The sequence below is a fragment of the Manacus candei genome, unplaced genomic scaffold (assembly GCF_025592945.1).
Source record: "Manacus candei isolate 608988 ecotype Guabito, Panama unplaced genomic scaffold, ASM2559294v1 h1tg000159l, whole genome shotgun sequence".
In the NCBI taxonomy this organism is placed as follows: Eukaryota; Metazoa; Chordata; class Aves; order Passeriformes; family Pipridae; genus Manacus; species Manacus candei.
In genome coordinates this window covers 4,965,019-4,985,448 of record NW_026138207.1, presented here as the reverse complement: position 1 = coordinate 4,985,448, position 20,430 = coordinate 4,965,019, and the positions used below count along the sequence as shown (strand labels likewise).

Below are 20,430 nucleotides of genomic sequence, written 5' to 3'. Positions count from 1 at the left end.
TAGCTGAAGATATAAGCCAGGTGTGTAAACAAGGTGACCAGACTAATGGTCATCACTTACTTGTGCATCCTGCATTTATACATAACCACCTTATTGAGGTATTTAGTTTTATTGCTGCAGTGAGGTCAATGAGGAGAAAGTTAGTAGCACAACACAGGAAGGAAGAAGCAAGGCCTGAGGGAGGCTGTGGCACTGGGCTGGATGGGAAGAAAGTCTGCCTGTAGGGCAGCATAGAGGATAGAAAGGCAGAGAGACTAAAATAAACTATGCTTATAGTGCTAGTGGAAGAGCAAAACAATACCTGCCAGAAACAGGGACACCTCAGCACCATGGGGGTGAGAACTTGAAGTGAAAACTTCCTTTCACTGGAAGGATCACATCCTTCCCTTTGGGGAAGCACCAGGAGAGCCTTCTACTGCTGAGGGCAGGCTCTGGACCTGAGCATCCTACCCTGTTTCTCCCAATCAACAAATGGGAAAGAGGCCACCATGTTCCTTCAGCAGGTGGGAGGTCTGCCTGAGCGGCAGGACCTGCGCTGTGTCTTTCCCTCTTATGCTGGACAGTCCATCCCAGTTTAATGTGCTGCTTCCTGCCAACCCTGTGCTTGGGAAAGGGGACTCTTGAGCACTGACCCTGTTCCTTGTAGATGGAGCACAGCCCTTGCACCAGAGCACCCTTGGACTGAGCTTTGCAATGAATTAGCACCCAAAACATCTGCACATATTTTCCCCTGTGAATGTTACTTCAAACCCCACACAGAGATGCTCCAAAATACAGGCACAGATGGTGCCTTAGGACCCACAACACAAGCAGGGGTTTATGCCCATCTTCAGCACAGCCTGGCTTTCTGTGGGACTTATTCTTCCCTGCCCAAAGAATAAGATTTTAATCCCATTCCCCTTAGCAAGAGTTCAGAAGCAGCCTGTGCTTATGTTCTGTTGTCATGTGTAACTAAACAGGATGGCAAGAACATCTTAATGCCCCAAAACAAGACAGAGAGATGCAGAGAAATTGATAGTACTACTCAGTGTCTAATAAAACATAAGAAATAAAAACCCAGCCAACAAACATAACTGTATTTGGTCCCTTCCTCTTTTTAAGGGACAGCTTTTGATACCATACTTGCAAAAACACATAATTCAAAAAAGGAAGGAAGTGCTCTGAGGGTTTTTTATTTAAAGCTTGACAGGATAAACAAATCACAGTCTCATTAAATCACACAAATCTCAGGCTGCACACAAGACTAAACCACGAGAAATAGGACGTTACAAATCCTCATGCAGTTCTACACTTCCAGCACAACAGCTCATTTTATTTCTGCTCTTGGCAAGGTTAGAATAAAAGGCTTCTTTTCTTTGCTCCATAAATGTTTTTAGATGCTATATCACTTGAACTTAACACAGCAGTAATTGCACTGAAAAAGGGCAATCTGAATTGCATCCTGAAAGAAGGAAACATTTATGCTAACGCACACATGAACAGAGAGCACAGTTACAAAAGGTCTGTTTCAATTCTATCACAAAAAACTTGACCAAATTCGCTAACTCTTCCAGGCAGAAGTGCTTGGAGAATTTTCATTTTCTATTCTAAAGTAACATTTCTGAGATATACTGATTATCCAGATCTCAATATAGCAGTATATTTTACATCTGCCAGTATGTTCTTACTGTATGTTTCTAAGCCTGTAGGCAGAGTTTTGCTTTCCTTTTTATTACTAACTTCTTTATTAGACTGTAGTTTGTCTTTTTACATTTGTTCCAGAAAGCAAGCAAGCCTGCCCTTGTTTAAAAACTCTAAAATAGGACAAATTGTAACAAATTGCTACTTATTTCTCAGCTGTATCTCAGTGCGAATTTCTATTTCTTTTATGTTAGCAAAATAATTGTAGGAGGCCGTTTAGAAAATCATCATTGTTAACATCTCATTTCTATGTACTTACATACATACATACAAACAACATGCCTTCTATGCACTTATTTGCCTTAGGCTAAAAGCTTGAATAAAAAATTCACCCTGGAAGAAGGCCTGCCAAACTGAAGTATGAAGTCAGTTTTGCCCTTGTTACATTACAATCTAAAAATGAAGTTTCCTGGACTGAAATAATTTCGCCCCCCTTTTTGTATATTTTAATATTTAACATGACTATACTGATAATAAGCCAACTTACACTAGCTGGGATGTTTTGTTTGGCTTCATAAAGCAAAATAAAGTGGTATTAGTATTTTTTTTCTTTTTTTCTCTCTGTTCTGGCACTGTTTTATGCATGGCTCTGGGCAATATTAGCTTAAACTATGACTAGATCAACAGAAATCTCTTCTGTAGGGGATACAGCTGTTTGTAATCTGACACGAACCACTGGAACCTGAATTCTACCTGCCTGGAAATTTTGCAGAGAAACAGGATCTTTAACAACTACCATTGTGAAACCAGTATGAGCAATAGTTACAAAGCAAGGTTGTTGGTTGGATTTTTCATAGCCTTTTCTCCCAGCACTTGCCATTCATGCCCTACAAATACAACTGGCTTAACAAGGTGGAAGTAGCAGAAAAAACATTAGGGTCTCTGAAATCTCTGACACCATTAAAACAGTGAGAAACTGAGGTGAGAAGGGAGACAGCTGGCTAGTTCTCAAGATTATTTGCATTCGTTGTTTTTGTTATAAAAGTTGAAATGATGGGATAAGATTCCGAGACCATCCTCACTGGATGTAACTATGGAATTACCATTTGATGGTCATTTTCACCATCATAAAAGACAAAAAAATCTGAAACCTTGTGTTTTGAGATCTACTATAGATGAATCTGTGGAAGAGTAAATACTTTTCTTTCCAAGATACTTGGCAGAGGTTTCTGTCATGCCTTTAAAGTCAAGTCTCAATTTAAATACTGACTTTGAAACCTGAAGCTAACCAGTATACATGCAATATATTCCTTTCCTTCAATTGTTCAACAGATGGGATTGTCAAAATTTTCATTAAAATATTGCCTAGTATTTCAATTGATGGCTATGTCTCTTCTTGGTTTTCAGCCAACAGGCAGGCCTTTGAATTATTCCTGATTTCATTAAAAGAATACCCTTTCAAGATTGCCTTTAAGTAGCCGAGACATGTAAACCCTTGCCTGTCTTTTGCACACTCTGCTTAGAAGATGCAGATAAAGTGCATCCTCTTGCCCTGCACAGAGCATAGCTGTCCTCTCAGGAAGATGTCACAAACATCTGAAAGTTGTTTTCTTCCTCTCCTCTCCTCTCCTCTTCCCCCTTGCTGCACACTGACAATTCAGCATCCATGGGAACACCCCCTCTCAGCTGTGGCAAGGAGTAGCTGAGGTCTGCCCACACTCCCCTAGCACACCCACCTACTTGCTTTCCCAGGGAGCGTCTTCTGAGACAGTGCTTGCTTCTCTTCAGGTTTGTGGCATTCCCAGGGAACATGAGTTCATAGTGGTACTGTCTGCCATTTAGAAAAGCTATTGGTAACATTCAAGCCAACCATTTGGAGAATCAGGAAAAAAAAGTTCCCAAGGGTGGAGACGAATGTTTATGTGATTTTCCTCCTTGCCTAGGATAATACAGCCCCAACCCTTGTCTGCATCTTTTAAGTGCTTAAGGCACAGGGCAAGTAATAAAGTGAAGCCAATTCACTGCCCTAAATCAATCAGACGAAGGTTGTCTCTGCCAACATGAAAAGAGACTGTTCTGAAAAAGAAATCTTCGTTTTAACATAGACTGATTTCTCAGCAAGACCCAATCCTGTCAAATCTATTCTGCTGATGGGGTTTAGTCTTACTACAATCCCATTCAGATACTAAATAAATGGGGGGAAAAAAATTAGTCTGATGTAAAAACTAATGCTTAATGTTTCTAACATTTTCACGATTCTTGCTTTTATTTCCTGATTTACATCTATATTTCTAGTCACTATGTTAGTAGAGATGTTTTAATAACAGTTAAAACTTCTATAGCAGATACAGAGTATACTACACAGGATGACTGCAAGCAAAGCAAAATTTTCCTACTTTCATCAGGTTGGGAAGGTTTTTTAACTGTTGGAGAAACAGTTGGAGAAAAATGCATTGAAGTTCATGCTAAAGATGGGTATAAAAATGCAAACAGATATACTAGCAGCAATCATAAATGATGCCGAGCAGTGACGAGACTCCTTTTCTGGAGCTTAGCTATGTTCAATCTACTCCAAACTCTTCAAATTTTTCAGTATCTGTGCAAAATATTCTGTTGTGCCTGCTCTGCTCTAGTAAAAGAGTAAAATTCTTATCTATCAATGTTAGGACACGAGGCAGTACAGCAAAGTGCTGGTAATCCACAGTCACTGGTAGGAAACTCGCTACTACTAGTAAACCCATCAATCACCAAACCCAGTCTGATGAATTGATTAAACCAAATTCTCCATTCCAATAAAGCAGAAGGAACTCTATATGGGAACAGTATATATGTTTTAATCCATTTTAATGCATCACACAATTTCATAGTACTTCCAGTAACTACAGTGAGTTTATTATATAAGCCCCCAAATATGAAACCTGATATTATATCTAACAGATGCTGGAGGGTCATGAGAGACACCAGCCTCTTTCCAGGGAGTAATGGCTCTGGGTGCTCCCATTACCCCATCCATTGATGCAAAGGTTTCTCCTGTAGCACCTCACAATCCTGAAGTGACATTTAGGTAGAGGGATTTAAAGATTTTAAGATAAACTTACAAGCAGTGGTATACTGGTCTACTTACAAACCACATTATTTCAAGCATATCCTGTACCTCAGATTCTGCTTTTTCACTTAGAGAGCCCAAATCTCTGAACAGTAGCAGCCAAATAAGCTGGGTTTTCTGACTTCAGAATAAGAAAATGAGCACCACTGAGCTTTTCTTAAACAAGCAGGCAGACAACATGTTATGCCCTACAAGAATCAAGAGAAATATTATTTAAAGTTAGTTGGGGAAAGAGTAACAACGTCCACAGACCTGGGGTCCAGCTCTGGACCCAGAACTCCACTGATGGCATTTGCACACAAGCACTGGCTGCAAGCACACACTCCGAGATCCTACTGCAAATCAGGAAGCTGGATATCGCCACAGTTTAGTCTCAAGATGCTGTGCTATTACAGATTTTCTTCTATTTTAACTACTTTTTTAGATTTCTATATCTCTTCAGATTGCTCCAAAAGCAGCAGAAATTATTAACAGTGAACTAATTTATGATGAAATGGACTTATCATACTAACTACTGATAATTTTTTTAAGCTTTAATTGTTTGAATTTGATACAGCTCTTTAAGAATCCTATCCAATGTGCTTTCACAATTGCTTTCACAATTCTCAGTGGATAGTATTTATCTGACTTATTTACTAATTACTTTCAAATTACAAATGTCCCTCAGGTCTGAATCATTTTTGATGAAAGAACGAGCAGACTTACATTGGTTTATACCATGAGGGAAGAGAAATTAAAAAAGACGAATTTGTATTGCTCCAATCAGGCTAATGGGGAGTTTGATTTCTTTAAAGTGTTTCTAACTTTATCACCACATGCAGTGAACAATTTGTAGCTGCTAAGTCTTCTATGCAATCGCCATGCCTAGGTCTTCTAGGTTTTTTTTTTTAGTAAAAGGAGATAATTGCTAAAAGGTATGGCAAAAGCAGTATTCCAGACTGCAGATACCATAAAAGTCACTGTCTCCATAAAGAAACTGAGCATGGACAAGTGCATGAGGAACAATCACATATTTTCAAGACACTTAAACAGAACATGCCCAAGGGCACACTGTAGAGGAGCCCATGTTTCCATCAGCGAATAACGTATAGAGTTTCCATTCCAGGAGTTGAAGAATCCAAGCTTATGTGAATTCTAATATATCACTTTTCTGCCAAGCACACTGTTGTAAGAAAGGCACATTGGTGTCTTTAGTTTAAAATCAATTTCACTTGGCTTGGGTATCAGAGAATTGGGGAAAAAATAGACTTTTAGTATAAGACATGAGCTTTCTAAAAACACGGTCTTTCTTGGAAAATGTAACATTGTAAACGTAATACATACTTTATGTAGTCTATGTACTTTCACTACTGCTACTATTTCTCCAGCATTTCAGCCAGTGATTGATGACTCCAGACTACAGTCGCACGTCTCCTCCAGCATTACTATATCACTACAACCACCTCTTGATTTCCAAAACCTCAGAAGTGGTACTCCTATTCTGAATTGTCTCCAAGACCTATGAACCAGTCACCATTGCTGCAAGTCTTGCCCAATTTGTCTTTCTCTTGATGACACTTTTATGTAGCATGCCTGTTTCCAAGTCACTTGACATTTTCCCTAAGTACTTTTCATACATGGGACTTGCAACTTCTTCTTTTGTAACTTCACTTCAGATGGATGGAAAACAAATGAGAGGAATCTCTGCCTTAAAAAGAACAAAACCATAACTTTTTTGTTTAGCAAATTCGATTTCAGTTTATATCCCTAAACCACAGTGGAACTGATGTGGTATTGAATATTACTTTCTGAGAAACTTGGACAGTAGAGTAATGAGCAACTCTCCTATTGCTCTGCTGTTACTGCCCATACTTTATAACCAATTTCAAACAACTGGGGGGAGATATCACATATAAAGAGGCTGACTTTAACTCAGTGGTAAGGAAGGAAGACTTAATACTCTATCACATATACTTACTGGGTAGATTCAGCACTCACAATATAGTTTTGAGTCACAAATCTCCAGTATTGTCCATCTAACAGCTTTTTTGCATTTGCATGGCTGTATTATTGCCTGGCTCATTTACTTAAAATGTTAAAAGCCAGTAAATAAGGAACTAATATCAAGGATTTAAGGGGGTTATTTTAATTATTTTAGTGTCATACTTTTAAAACTGTTCTTTAGAAAATAAGTGAGCAAATTCAGAAACAGGGTTAAAGTGTGTCAATCAAAAAGCAAACTACTGTGGAAAGACACCTTTACTTTCTTGAGCTGGATCAGACGTCTATCTTAGTCATGCTGAATTTCTCAATTCATAGTCAAGGCTATGAATTACTATTGGTTGTTTGTATGATTAACCATGGTGCTGGTATGCCTGAGACCTTCCAAATACAGCAGGATTATTTGCAGCAATAGACGATACTATAATATTGCAGTATTACAGGCTCTGCAGTTTTCTATCCCTTCTCTCAGCTTGTGCAACGGGTTTATGAGACTCCTTGGAAATTTTAACCTGGAAGCATAGGATGGAGTAGCACCAGCAGTAACTCAGTACTTTGCAGCTCTGCAGCCTGAAGAGTGCAGACATACTATTTCTAGAAATGCCAAGAAGATAAAAATTCTTTGAGGTGATCATCTCCATTGGGGCCCTGCTTACTGAAGAAATCATATAGGGAGTCTTTGTGCAGACACTCCAGTGCCATGCAGTGACGTCTGAGCTAACTCAGGAATCAAGAGATGCCTCCTCATATCTACATAGTCTGCTTTTAATTTCCTCTTTGATAGTTATGGTTTTTGTGCTATCGCTATGTGAAGAATCCTGGACTTTCAACCGCAACTAGCAAGTTTGACAAAAATAAAGATCCTAGCATCATATGACAGAAGTCCCATGTATACAGCACGCTCTGTCTAGTTAGTGCTAGTGTCCCTACTTATCTCATGACAACCTTGCAAGAGCAATATCTATTCCAGAGACTGCAAGGCTTAATTATTTTAATTCCATGGTCTGGGAGTTTTCAGCAGGGTTACTCTCCTGCTTGCAGCTTCTGCAGACTGTAGTGGTATATCTGATCACTGGTTTAAGTAGCTGTGATCACATTATCTGCACCCTTCTCAGTGGCTCCCTATATAGTGGCACATTGATTTTTAGGTGACTCTCTTGGTCTTTTTAGTTCTCCTAATAACAAAACACCTAAGCAAACAGAAAACCTACTCATCGGTATTTTACACGGACACCCTTTTTCAGGAATTAAACCATAATAATCTGCTGTAACTTGGAAGATAATTTTATGTTTCGTGTGGGGTATGTTAGGCAAGAAGCAGTAACATCCCTCTGCTACACCTGCTAGCCAGCAGCAGTACAGATGGCAAACAGGACAAAGACTGTCTTGCACAGACACAGAGCACCTCCTGGCCTCATTGACTGCAGAGTTCAGCAGGTGTTCAGTGATCCTGCCTGAAAGAGAGCCCTACCAAAAAGCGATGCAGAGCACCCTGTCTCTTCAGGAGCCTCCTGACTTCTGCTTAGTCTCTCCTGGGGAGCCCCAGAGAGAAAAATACAGATGAGCATCGACTTCAAACACTCTCAGCCCCTGCCTCAGGGTGAGGGCTCATTCCAGCTTGACATCTGTTCCTGCCCTGCTTGCTCTGTCTGTAAAGTGACTCAGTCAAACTAATTCAGTGTCTTGAAATACAGCATATTAAAGCTCATTTGACTCCATCTAACAGTAGTACGTACATGCAATGGCATGCTTTGGTCTTCACATCATTCAGAAAATAGCATTCAGAGCAGAGGAAAGGGCAGGCGCACAACCAGGTCCCACTCCTCTACAGAATTCAGTCATGCTAAGGTGCCTCTAACTTGAAAAATTAAAGGCACCTCCAGGACCACAAATATTTTCTATCTGTTTTCTAATACCTATCTGAAGTATTGCAATTTTGGAAGCTAGACATTTCAGGCTACAGATGTTTAGATACAATGAAGAGCAGTTCAAGAGCACACATGGAGAACACTGATCCCCGTCTTAGGCTATTGCCACCTTCATGGCTTCCTACAGGAGGAGCTGCCATTAGGGAAACGCTGAATGACAAGCTGGACATCAACCAGAAGCATTTTTTGCCTGGAGGAGAGAGTATAACTAGGCCAGAGACATTTTCTTTTACCAAGTGGAGAGGGAAAAGCAGTACTAAATAGTGATCTCTCAAACCAGACACTCCTTAAAGCTCTCCAGTTATAGTATTGTGGGAGTAGGACTCCAACTGTAAATTCTTCTCCAGCAGTTACAGGGCTAATGCTTCTGCCTTACCACGTATGCCTAGAGCCAGCCATGCACAATTTGGTTCCAAGCCATAGTGCTCTGAATTTATCCTTTAAAAATAAGAATCTGAAATAAATAGCAAAATTACAATCAACCTCAACAAGCAGTGAACAATTACAATGGAATGAATATCAACTACGCAGAAATATTTCTAATGGAGAGATTAGCCTTCTATTACAAACTCTGGGTTTAACCTTCATAGCTTCAACAAAATAAAACACAGTCACATGAAATTTCAGAGTCATGGGCTTGTGCCAAGGAAAGCTTCTCTGGAAAGTTTGAGGTAGATCGGCCAAGGCATCTTGGAGATATGAGAGTTCCTGAAAAGTGAGGTGTTCTTCATTTCTTGGACTGTTCCCTAATTTTTTTTGGCTCAACATAACTTAAAAATGGTTGGCTTAGACATTCCAAATTTGCCTGGCTACTACTGGTGCCTTTGACTACTTGCAGGCTATTTTATTACTAAATGTGGGTTTGTGCAAATTTTGAGCAGTGTAGTTGTTAACACCACATGTTGGCTTGTGCATACTGTAGGCAAGCCAGCCTGGATCACTGCAGACTCCTCGATCACCTCATCAGCTGTGCTCAGGAGGCAGCACCAAAGCCCAGGACCCTTCCCTCAGGTCCAATGGGGTGTAAGAACTTGGCTGGACTTTATAGAGTCCATGGAGAGACATTTTGTCAGGATGAAGAGAAATGGTCCTGGTGTGCTTCCAAGCCTTGCCAGTACCAAAGTGCCTCTCTTGGAAAGCTAAGCACACACGAGGTATAGATGGTTTCCTCCTCATACTTACTATTGTCCTCTTCCTATTCCTTCAGTCCATACCCCCTGATGTACCCAAAGAATTTTCCCAGTGAACATCCACATAACTCCCAAGTACCCTCTCCTCCATGGATTACTGATCCAATCTATTTTACATTTTCATGGTGATTGCAAAATCCATGCTGGGGTCTGGGTGCTCCTAGTGCAGGTGATTCTGCATCTCTGCTTCCATCTCTCCAAGGCCCTCTTCTAGACTAGGAGCTTTGTACACATAGACACAACATAGGGCATTAGACTTCTGGTCAGGAGCATCTGGGGAAAGACTTCAGCCCTCAAGAAACAAATTTCCCCCGAGAAAACTTGTAGTTTGTTTGATGAACCCAGGAAAGACTGTGGGTAAGGAATTCACTCCTGATGGGGACTGCTCTGTTCACAATCTTGATTTTGATAACGGATACTATGGCAACCTCATGTATCACTTGACACAGCCTTGAGCATGGTCAACTACTCTAAACAATTCTCCTTAATCTGTAATATTTCCTTTGACAATAATTATGACCTGACAAGTTGCCAAGAAAAAAGCAGTGCACAGTTGATCAGTGGTGGAAAACATTAGGACATTAAAACACTTTTCGGTGAAGTATGTTCCTACACATAAAGTTCCTCAGTTACAAGGAAACCTATTCTTTTTGAGATGCACACATGCATGACTCCCATTCACAGGAGCTACGTGAGTGAATCCAAAGTAAAATAGGCTTGAAAGTGTCTACATTTACCAAACACTGATCCCACACAGAAAATGCCTTTTAAGAATGACATATCCTTTGACCTACTGCATCTTACTTTTGCTCTTCAGAAACAAAAGACTTTGTAACGACCATGTCACTTACATTAAAATCCAAAACCAGTGCTGTAAGTACTAAAAAAAAACCCCACAAAATAGAAATGATCTACCTAGTAGACAGTAAGAACAGAAAGTTTTTTCCATATTTCTTATCCAATTGGAGATTTATCAGAGCTCTTTTATTTGTACCGACTTCAACTATCTGTTCTGTCACCTTTAAAATGCAGATAATCTACCTGAGAGGTTTGCTCTTCTCAGGAGAGACCACACAAAGCTCAACCAAGTTTTACAAAATACATAGCCCTGTGCTGGGTCGGCACGAACCTGCAGAGCACCAAGGAAAAGCTTTGGGAAAGGTGCTACCCAGCTCCAGCCCGCCTGCCACTCCGTGAGCTAATGAAAAGAGTATGAGAAGGGTCTGCAGGCACTTCCCTCTCCCTCTCAATCCACAGAGGGCAAGTCACAGTCTGACCCTAACTTAACACTCAGGCTGTAAAGTTACTTAACACTTGTAGAAGAATTTATTTTTTTCAAATATACTGATGGCAGCATATGGCCCATCGACAGGTTTATTATTATAAGACACTTTTTCCATCAGGTTATAGTCTTTTTTATAAACATATGTTTCAGCACATAATAAAACCCTTAAGAACTGTTTCTGAAATGTGCAGGCACAGAAACCACTTTTCAAGGTTTGTCAAGACAATGAAAGAAATAATCTTTAAAGGGACTTGATTTTTCTAAAGGTCTTTTTCTAAATGTCTTTTAAATCTAGAGGTACTGAGACTTATGCATGTTCAATAAAATGAAAGAAATAAAAAGTGAGGTCTCTTGTAAATGCCATGTTCTTCTCCATTTCATCAAAGCAATTATTTTTATACTTAGTAAAACTTCTCCTTCCACTAAGTAGACATTTTAACTATGCTTTAAATCAGAATATGTGGTTTATGGGTGAATGATAAGCTTCTGAAAATAAGGTGGCATATTATAAAGAAAATGTCAATGCCACACCACTAAAGTCACATGAACTCATCAGTGCAAAGCCACCCTTGATATTCTGTGCCCTTCAGCTGCGCTAATAAAGGTCTGCGTGTGGAGTCAAGGTGCTTTGATCACAAACTTCCATCCACCTGCACGACTGCATCCAAGCTATATATCTAAAAACATATCACTGCTTTATTTTCCGATAGACCACATTTGTGTTCTTAAGAAAAAAGGCTTCTTGTCTATGCATCTAATGCAATTTCTGTGCTAGCACCACATCACATAGTGTACACTGCCTTATTCAAAAAATTCCTACACTCCTCCTGTTCTTAATGCTTTCTCCCTGACATCTCATATATTTAGCCCAAGCAGATTTGGTTTTAAAAGCGGCTTCTTCAATACATCAAAATATGACTCAACTCAGATACGTTTGCTAGGAGCTTCGTTTCCTACCACACAAGTTCACAGTCTCCTGTTGAAAGGAGCCTGCAGCTGGAAAACAAACTAGGACTCACTGGGGTCTAGACCCTAAGCCCACTTTAAGGCAATACAAGACCTTTCACTGATTTTATGGGACTAGATATTAGGCCTGTGCTTCACTGAAACAATAGAGGCCTTGCAGACTGTATGATACAATACATTAAATACTCCTTAACCACTTGAAAAGATTTTTGCAACCACTTTGAACATTGCATTGGAATTTAGGGTATTTTGGGGAAGAAAGAGCATTTCTTTTCAACGTATATTTGTTCCCCTCCCTTAATGACACTCCCCACACAACACAGATGTTTTAAGACAACGGAAAAATAATCACACAACAGCAGATTTGAAGCTTGAAGAATAAAAATGCCTAATTTTATCATAGCCATATTGTTATAATTGGCATGCATGAGCTTGCATTCAAAGAAAAGTAATTTGTTAAAATTAATACTGACTTCTCGGCCAATTTGTCAGTTAATTACTACCATGCCATTCCACCCGAAGTCTGGAAACATGGGGGTCATGCACTCCATGCCAAATTTCACAAGTTTGTGGTGCGCTGTTGGGAACCAGGCGAACTACCGTCAGACCTTCGTGATGCAGTCATCATCACTTTGTATAAGAAGAAAGGAATTAAATCAGACTGTTCAAATTACCATGGTATTACTCTGCTCTCCATTGCTGGCAAAATCCTGGCAAGAATACTCTTGAACAGACTAATACCCACTATAGCAGAGGAACTTCTACCTGAAAGTCAGTGTGGTTTCAGAGCCAACAGGAGTACCACAGACATGGTATTTGTTCTCAGACAACTGCAAAAGAAGTGCAGAGAACAGAACAAAGATCTCTATGTAACCTTTGTTGACCTCACCAAGGCTTTCGATACTGTGAGCAGAAAAGGTCTGTGGTAGATTTTGGAACGTTTAGGTTGTCCCCCCAAGTTCCTTAAAATGATCATCTCACTCCATGAGGATCAGCACGGACAAGTCAGATATGGCAATGCACTTTCTGAGCCCTTTCTAATATTCAATGGTGTGAAACAAGGCTGCGTTCTAGCACCAACCCTATTCACAGTCTTTTTCAGCATGATGCTCCAAAGGGCCACGGCAGACCTCGATGACCAGGACGGTATCTACACATCTAATACCGTACTGATGGAAGCCTATTCAACCTTAGGTGACTGAAGGCCCACACTAAGGCCTTAAATTATCTTGTCCGGGAGCTGCTTTATGCTGATGACGCCGCCCTTGTTGCACACACAGAAGCAGCTCTGCAGCGTTTAACATCCTGCTTTGCAGAGGCTGCTGAGCTCTTTGGGCTGGAACTCAGCTTAAAGAAGACAGAAGTTCTCTATCAACCAGCACCTCAGGAAGTCTTCCATCATCCCCATATCACCATTGGTCAATCAGAGCTCAAATCAGTCCAGCAGTTCAATTACCTAGGCAGCCTCATCTCCTCGGATGGTAAGATTGACAGAGAGATAGACAACAGGTTAGTGAAGGCTTACAGTGCCTTCGGAAGGCTTTATAAAAGAGTTTGGCGTAATAAACACTTGAAGTACCAAGTACTCAGTGTTTACAGAGCCATAGTGCTGTCTACTCTCTTATGTGGATCCGAATCATGGGTCATCTACTGCCACCACCTGCGACTCCTAGAATGCTTCCATCAACATTGCCTCCGTACAATCCTAAACATTCACCAGTCAGATTATGTGACTATCAGGTCTGTTCTAGAACAAGCAGCAGTCACAAGTATTGAGGCCATGTTACTGAGAACACAGCTGCACTGGGCAGGGCACGTCTCAAGGATGAAGGACCAACACCTCCCTAAGATCTTGCTTTATGGTGAACTTGCCACCAGCTGCCACAGGAGAGGAGCCCCGAAGAGGAGATACAAGGACTCTCTGAAACAACATCTCAGCCTCGGCCACATTGATCAACATAACTGGTCTACTCTGGCCTCCAATCGGGAGGTCTGGAGACACACCATCTATAACGCTGCTGATGCTTTTGAGAAAGCACACAGGATCACCCTTGAGGAGAAAAGACAATGCAGGAAGAATTGTGCCTTGCAGAATATACCACCTAAGGAGTCTTTCTGCTGTGCCTTTTGCAAGTGGACGTGCCTATCTCAAATTGGCCTCTTTAGCCACCAGTGTGCTTGTAACAAATGTGGGTAGAGTCCTTCCCAAATCTTCGTTCACGAAGCCTGGCCAAGATGATGATGACTACCATTCCTGGACATGATCAGTTAGCTTCACTGGGAGATATAGGGTGCCCTCTATAATGCTTCCACAGGATGAAACCCTAAACCCAGTCAATCTTTTGAACATTTTGCAAGCAATTTACTCACAAGGAGCCAGGAGTTCATGGATGCTGCTACAGGTTCTACTTTTTTCTGCTTTTACAGATTAAGCCTTTCTAGGAGAGACAGGCCAAAACCTTCTACACTACAGCACGCTCTTTCTCCATCAGCAGACAGAGCACCATTAGCAATCACAGGTCCCTGCTCTGTGTTTGGAAACACTTAACTAGCGGGATCGGTTTGAGGCTAAGATGAGGCACGATGTACGAGTCTTCTGACAAGGGGGCTGGTTCCGCTCATTTAATTGCGGTTGCTGCTCCTATGATGTGGAAACCTGTCTATTAGAAAACACATTTCACAGGTGACTAAACAGCCATCAGATGGTAACAACTTTCATTTGTTACTGACCTCCCTTCCCTGCCTGTAAGGCACACTGTAAGGGTGAACGGCTTGATATCCCATTGTCAGTCCAGAGGACAACGCCTCCTGCTTTGCACAGTGAATTATAAAATACCTCCAACATTTTTCAGATTGTTTTGAAACAGCACTTTTAACTAGCATTTTCTCATCTAGGCATCAGTCTCATAGAAGAATGTCAAATTTTCACTACTCAATTATGTAATGTTTGAGGGCATTTTGGACCATGACTGTAAAGCACATCACTACGTCTTTATACACAGAAGGTTTTACTTAGGTCCCCATCCTTCAAACAGAACATCATGGGCCAAAGAGACTTGGTATTTCATAGAGATAGGACCACAACCTTTGCTGAGAAACTGATATAACAGTGACTAGACTAAAACTAGTCCTTCCAGTGATGGACTGAAAGGCAACTCCGCTACCAAAATCAAATACAGAATTGAGCAGAGCTACTTTAAACTGAGGATCCTATAAAGAGACCTCATCAAATTTTATACCCTCCCAGACCTTTGGCTCCACCAATGACAGAACAAATTCAGAAAGCCACACAACAAACCCATCTCACTAAGCCCTCTCCATCTGGTTGGCCACATATCTTCCAGCCAGACAGATCCATATCACATGGGAAGAAGAAACTTTCCACAGTGAACCATTTGGTTGTTATAAAGATTTTGTGTTCAGTCCTCAGAGCACTCACAGTCATTTCACAACCCTAGCTATAGAACACCTTACTGTTGGATAGCATTCATACAATCTAATACAATAAACAGTGGAGTGTACAAAACCTGTGGTGAATCTTATTCTGATGACAATCGCAGAACTATGCAATGAATAACATTAACTTTTCACTTACATTTAGATTTCTTAAATGCAACCTTCCAGAAAGCACAGTAACACACACACGACCAGCTGCACAGCCACATCTCCAACAAAATATAACAGCAATCCAGGCCACCACACCTCAGAGCCTAGCTCTGTGACACTTCCCCAGCCTCTAGCCAACTCCAGCAGCATGGGAGAACTGGCCTCTCCAAAGTGACTGCTGTCAAAGAGGGCTTTGAAGGTCTGTAGACCAACAAGGTCTGTCACAGCATCTGTCAGGAGTAAGTTCCCAAGGTCAAGGACCCTCATCAAGAATACTGACAACAGCTCCCTACATTTAACCCTTAAAGCGTTTATCCTTCTGGAAAGAGACAATCTCTGAAAAAAAGCATACAGCAAGCAGAATGATTTTGGCATACTTTCCCCTCAAGGCCAACTACTGAAGCACTCTTTCTAGTCTATGTAAAATTTTCAGACCAGATAAAAATAAGTTTGAATATCTTTGCAAGATTGCTTTTTTCAGAAGTGTTACTGATCAAGCAAATCAGTTTTCTATGGTTGCTCCTTAGAAAAGACTGGATCTAAAATACAAAATGTTCATAAATCCAATAACAAATATCAAGGTTTTTGTATTATTTTCAGCTATAATATGGTAGTTGTAGTCAGCTTTTCATACGATCTTGCACTCTAAATATGTCACTGTGAGTTCTACTGGAGGAAGATGGCATTTAATATGAAATTAGTATATGTGATTAAGGACATGAAGAGGGGTTTGCTGTATCTGAACCCTTTATTGTAAATTCTTTGTGGCACAAATTTCATCCTGTGCCACTCCTTTTACATTCTTAGCATCATTTTCAAGACATACAGTCTCACTGAAAAAAATACTCTTAACTTCAGTAACCAATTAAAAACCTTCAGAAAAAAAATATTAAAACTTTCCTATTTGTGTCATGGATTGGTTGGTACCTAAATACAAATATGAATTACAAAATTTTAAGGAAGCTCAAAACAAATTAACATATGAATGGTATGCAGAACAATTGCTCTGAATTACTACCAGCAAAATCAAAACTCAACTGCTTTTAGTTATGCAAATTGGAAATGTAGTGGCAGGACTGCAAAGGAGAGCCTAAGAACTGCAAAGTTCAGGGAAAAGCCATGCACGCAGCTGCTCCGAAAATAACCATGGTCAGATAAAAGTCTGAAAGCAGTTATTTGGGGTGAATATTGTACACAGGCCACTGCACTAAGCTTCTATAATTAAACAAGGCAAAAGTTCAGATGGTGCCTAATAAGCCATTTACTACATTAATTATATTCAAGTGTGGCAGTCTAATGCTTGGTAATAATTAACAACAAGGGAAATAATTTAAAGAAAGTATCTGATGATGTAAATTTCTTTCTTTTTCATTCATCAGTACCAGTGTTGCCAGTCAGCCTTTCTAACACACTTCAAACACATGAAAGGGATACTGCTTAATGTCAGGAAGAGCTATTTAAGGGTTGTAAACCTTTATGCTGAGGAAACAGGCTTACTCAACAAAAATGATTTCTACACTGCAAAAGTAGCAGCAAAATCAGACTTTCCATTCCTTGAAGCAAGTCCCAAAGTTCCAGTGCCACAGGGGCAACCAATTTCTTTTTTTTAGCAACAACAGCATCTCAACAGACCTTCACAGATCAACAGATTTCCCACTGACCCTATTTCCTGGATTTGCCTTCACACTGATCGCAAAGCCTTTGTACGCATCTGTGATTTTAATAGTATTTGCAGCAATTTCTTAACAAGATAATTAATATTAGAGAGGTATTTAATATATTTTGGCTTCTTTTAATGCCATTAGTAGCTAAATACATGAAAAATGAGCCTATACCATATGCCCAAGTACTTCTCTGTAGACCACTAGCCAATTCCTTAGCAAATACAGAGAAGTTTCCAAAACGCAATCTGAAATTTACTGCAGAGAGATTTGCTTACTATTTCTGATGGACCAGTAGCATTCCAACAACTTATGCCAAATCAAGCATGCTCCAATAGTATATGCAGTAACTAGCACACACAGCATCAATTTACAATGCAATTGTTAGGATGCTACCAACAGGATACTGTTCTATCTCATTTCACTAATCTGCAATAGAAAAATATCATTCTGAAGTGTTACAATTATTTTCTATTTCGTTTTCTTAATATTAAATCAGGAAACAGTCTCTCCAGATTTTATTTATGCACAACTCTATGATTAACCTAAGAGTGCATAGAACAATCATTTTTCAGATTTCAAAAGACAAGCGATAAGGTGAGCATACAACTTTATCCATGATGTCTTTCTACTGGGATGTTTACATATGCAACTCTAACATCCCTTTAGGCTACTTTTATAAACTTTTTCTAACACTTTCCCTATTGTTTGGCCTTTCTTTTCATTTCCTCTGTAGAAAATACATCACAAAACATAGATGCAGAGGTCTGTAACCTTGCAACAAACCTCTAATACTTTGTATACATCCTCCAACTCTGAACGTGCAGTGTGGACAATGCTGGGAAATCCTGTCCTCTGCCCAGATGAAGCACAGAACAGAAAAGAGTTCTCTGACTAGCACACCAGGAGTTGTAGAGGTCCTAAATACCATCAGAGAAGACTTCTGTCTACAAATAGTTTGAAGACTTCACTTGCAAGATCTCAAATCGAGCACTTCCACAGCAAATTGCAAGAGGAGCCCTGCCTCCTACAGCAGAGGTGTCTGCAAAGACATCTCTTTGTTGTCGGCTGCAGAAATCAGTGCTGAATGTCCTTGGGTTTGAATACACAGACAGGACCTCACCTCCAGACCCTTTATCACAGCTTCTCATTCAGCAAATATAGCACATCTTTTCCCAATAGTGCAGCATTTGGTCTTAGCAAGCCACACACAAAACCATTAGGCAGCTATGGCAGGATTTCAAGCAGTATTTTAATCAGAAATGCACATGAAAGAAAAATACCTCTACACTATAGTTCGAATTTATAAAAAAAATAAATCCCCCCTTAAAAAAAAAAACAACCCACTGCAAGAACTTCATCTTTAAATGGAAAAAATGTAGTAATTCTTTCCCCATATCCAACAGTCCCACATTATCAAAACCAGCTGAATTACTTTCACATGAGTTTTCCAAACAACAAAAGATGCATACATACATATATAAGTATTAAAATTACCTGGATGCAAACACCACACCTGAAAAGTTTCATTGCAAAAGGGTTAAAGTTCAGAAAGTTTGCAAGACTGAAAAAGGAAAATCAGATTGAAAAATGTGCGAAAACCATAACCTTGAGCTTTGTCGCTGCCTCCTGCCTTAACAGTTCACTACACGTGAAGAAAAGAGATGACTAAACCTTACTCCAAGAGATCATCTAAATTACTTGAATGAGTAACCCAATCAAATTTTTTCTAGTACCAAATGAAACACATTGCCATGACAAAATAAGATACAAATGGTACAGCTGAGTACTAGAGATGACAACATTACTGATAAAATATAGAAACAGACCACAAAAGTGATCTACACCGCTTATTAGAAGTGAATTTGCCGAGACTTTTTTTTTCTTCTGAGAATACTGATTTTTATATGCTAACACAGCTGCCTAGCCATTGATAAGAGCAATCGGCAAGAGCAAATATAGAACTAACAGAACAGCCTTGAAAAGCAACCACAGAAAAGGGTCTCATTTAAATTCCTGGAAAGCACTGCTTCTCTAAACGTATCTATTCAAGCCCTCTTGAGAAGGCGAACCCTCCTAAAACACACCCCGCACACTCCCCGCCTGAAATCTGTAAAGGCAAGAAGCCACTAAGCTATGCCACTGAGAACCCATGTGGCTTCACCGACAGGATTTTCCTCCCCGTAAACGCTGCACAGTAGAAATCCTCCCCTTCACCACCACCACCGGCCGCCCCCCGCCAAAAAAAAAAAAAAGAAGTGCTCTCGGCCCGGGGGTGCCACTACGTACCGCCGGGCGCTCAGGGCTCTCTGGGGGCGCTGCCCCCCGAGGTGCAGCAGCCGGGGCGGCGCGGGCGCTCCGCCTCGCCGCGTCCCACGCGGTGCCGCTCCCCCCGCATGGTGGTGGCCGCCGCACGCACAAAGCGCAGGGCGCGGGCACCGCCGGGGGCGGGCGGCACCGCGGCTGCCTCCGGATCGCAAGCGGCACCGGCACCGGCGCCGGGAGGTGACACGGGCAGCTCGCAGCAGCTCAGCGCGGCGCAGCTCGGCTCGGCTCGGCTCGGCTCGGCACCGCCCCGCCCCCGCCCCGCGGGCGCTGCCCTCCCCCGGGAGCCACCGCCCGCCGGGGCCGCCCCCCACACGCGGCCGAGCGTCCCCCGCGCCGCCGCCCGGCCCCTCCCGGGATGGGGGTGCCCCCGCCCCCGGTACCTCGCGGGCGGGGCCGGGCCCTACGACAGCGGGGCGGGAGCTTGCGCGGGTTGACGGGCGGAGGGGGCCGGGGCCGCGGAGGGGCGGGCATGCCGGGGCTGCCCCGGGGCCGTGCCGCGCTCTCCCGGCTCATTGTTCGAGAAGGGCAGCGGCGGCCGGGGCGGCCCCGGCGGGAGGGGCGGGCGCTGCGGCGGGAGGGGGTCACCCGGGCGGCGGGGGGAGCGCCGCACCTTCCTCCGCACGGCAGGGGTTTGGCGGCAGCGCTGCATCTTCCCCCTGTGCGGGAGTGTGTGGGGCCGGCGGCGGCGGGGCATCTTCCCCCGCGCCGGCCGGAGGCGGGTGGGATGCGCGGAGATGGGGCGCTGGCGTTGCGTCTTCCC

General features: G+C 41.8%; 1 protein-coding gene across 2 annotated transcripts in view; it reads right to left on the bottom strand.

The window, feature by feature from the left end:
• Positions 1–20,430, bottom strand: part of ST6GAL2 (ST6 beta-galactoside alpha-2,6-sialyltransferase 2) — a 174,263-nt gene that overhangs the window by 32,807 nt on the left and 121,026 nt on the right. The window contains exon 1 of one of the 2 annotated variants that reach the window (XM_051772756.1): positions 19,632–19,749. The exons of the other annotated variant lie outside the window; for it this stretch is intronic. The gene's annotated coding sequence lies outside the window, so the exon portion shown is untranslated. Of the gene's footprint in view, positions 1–19,631; positions 19,750–20,430 lie in introns of those variants that run through there. 2 annotated transcript variants of the gene reach the window in all.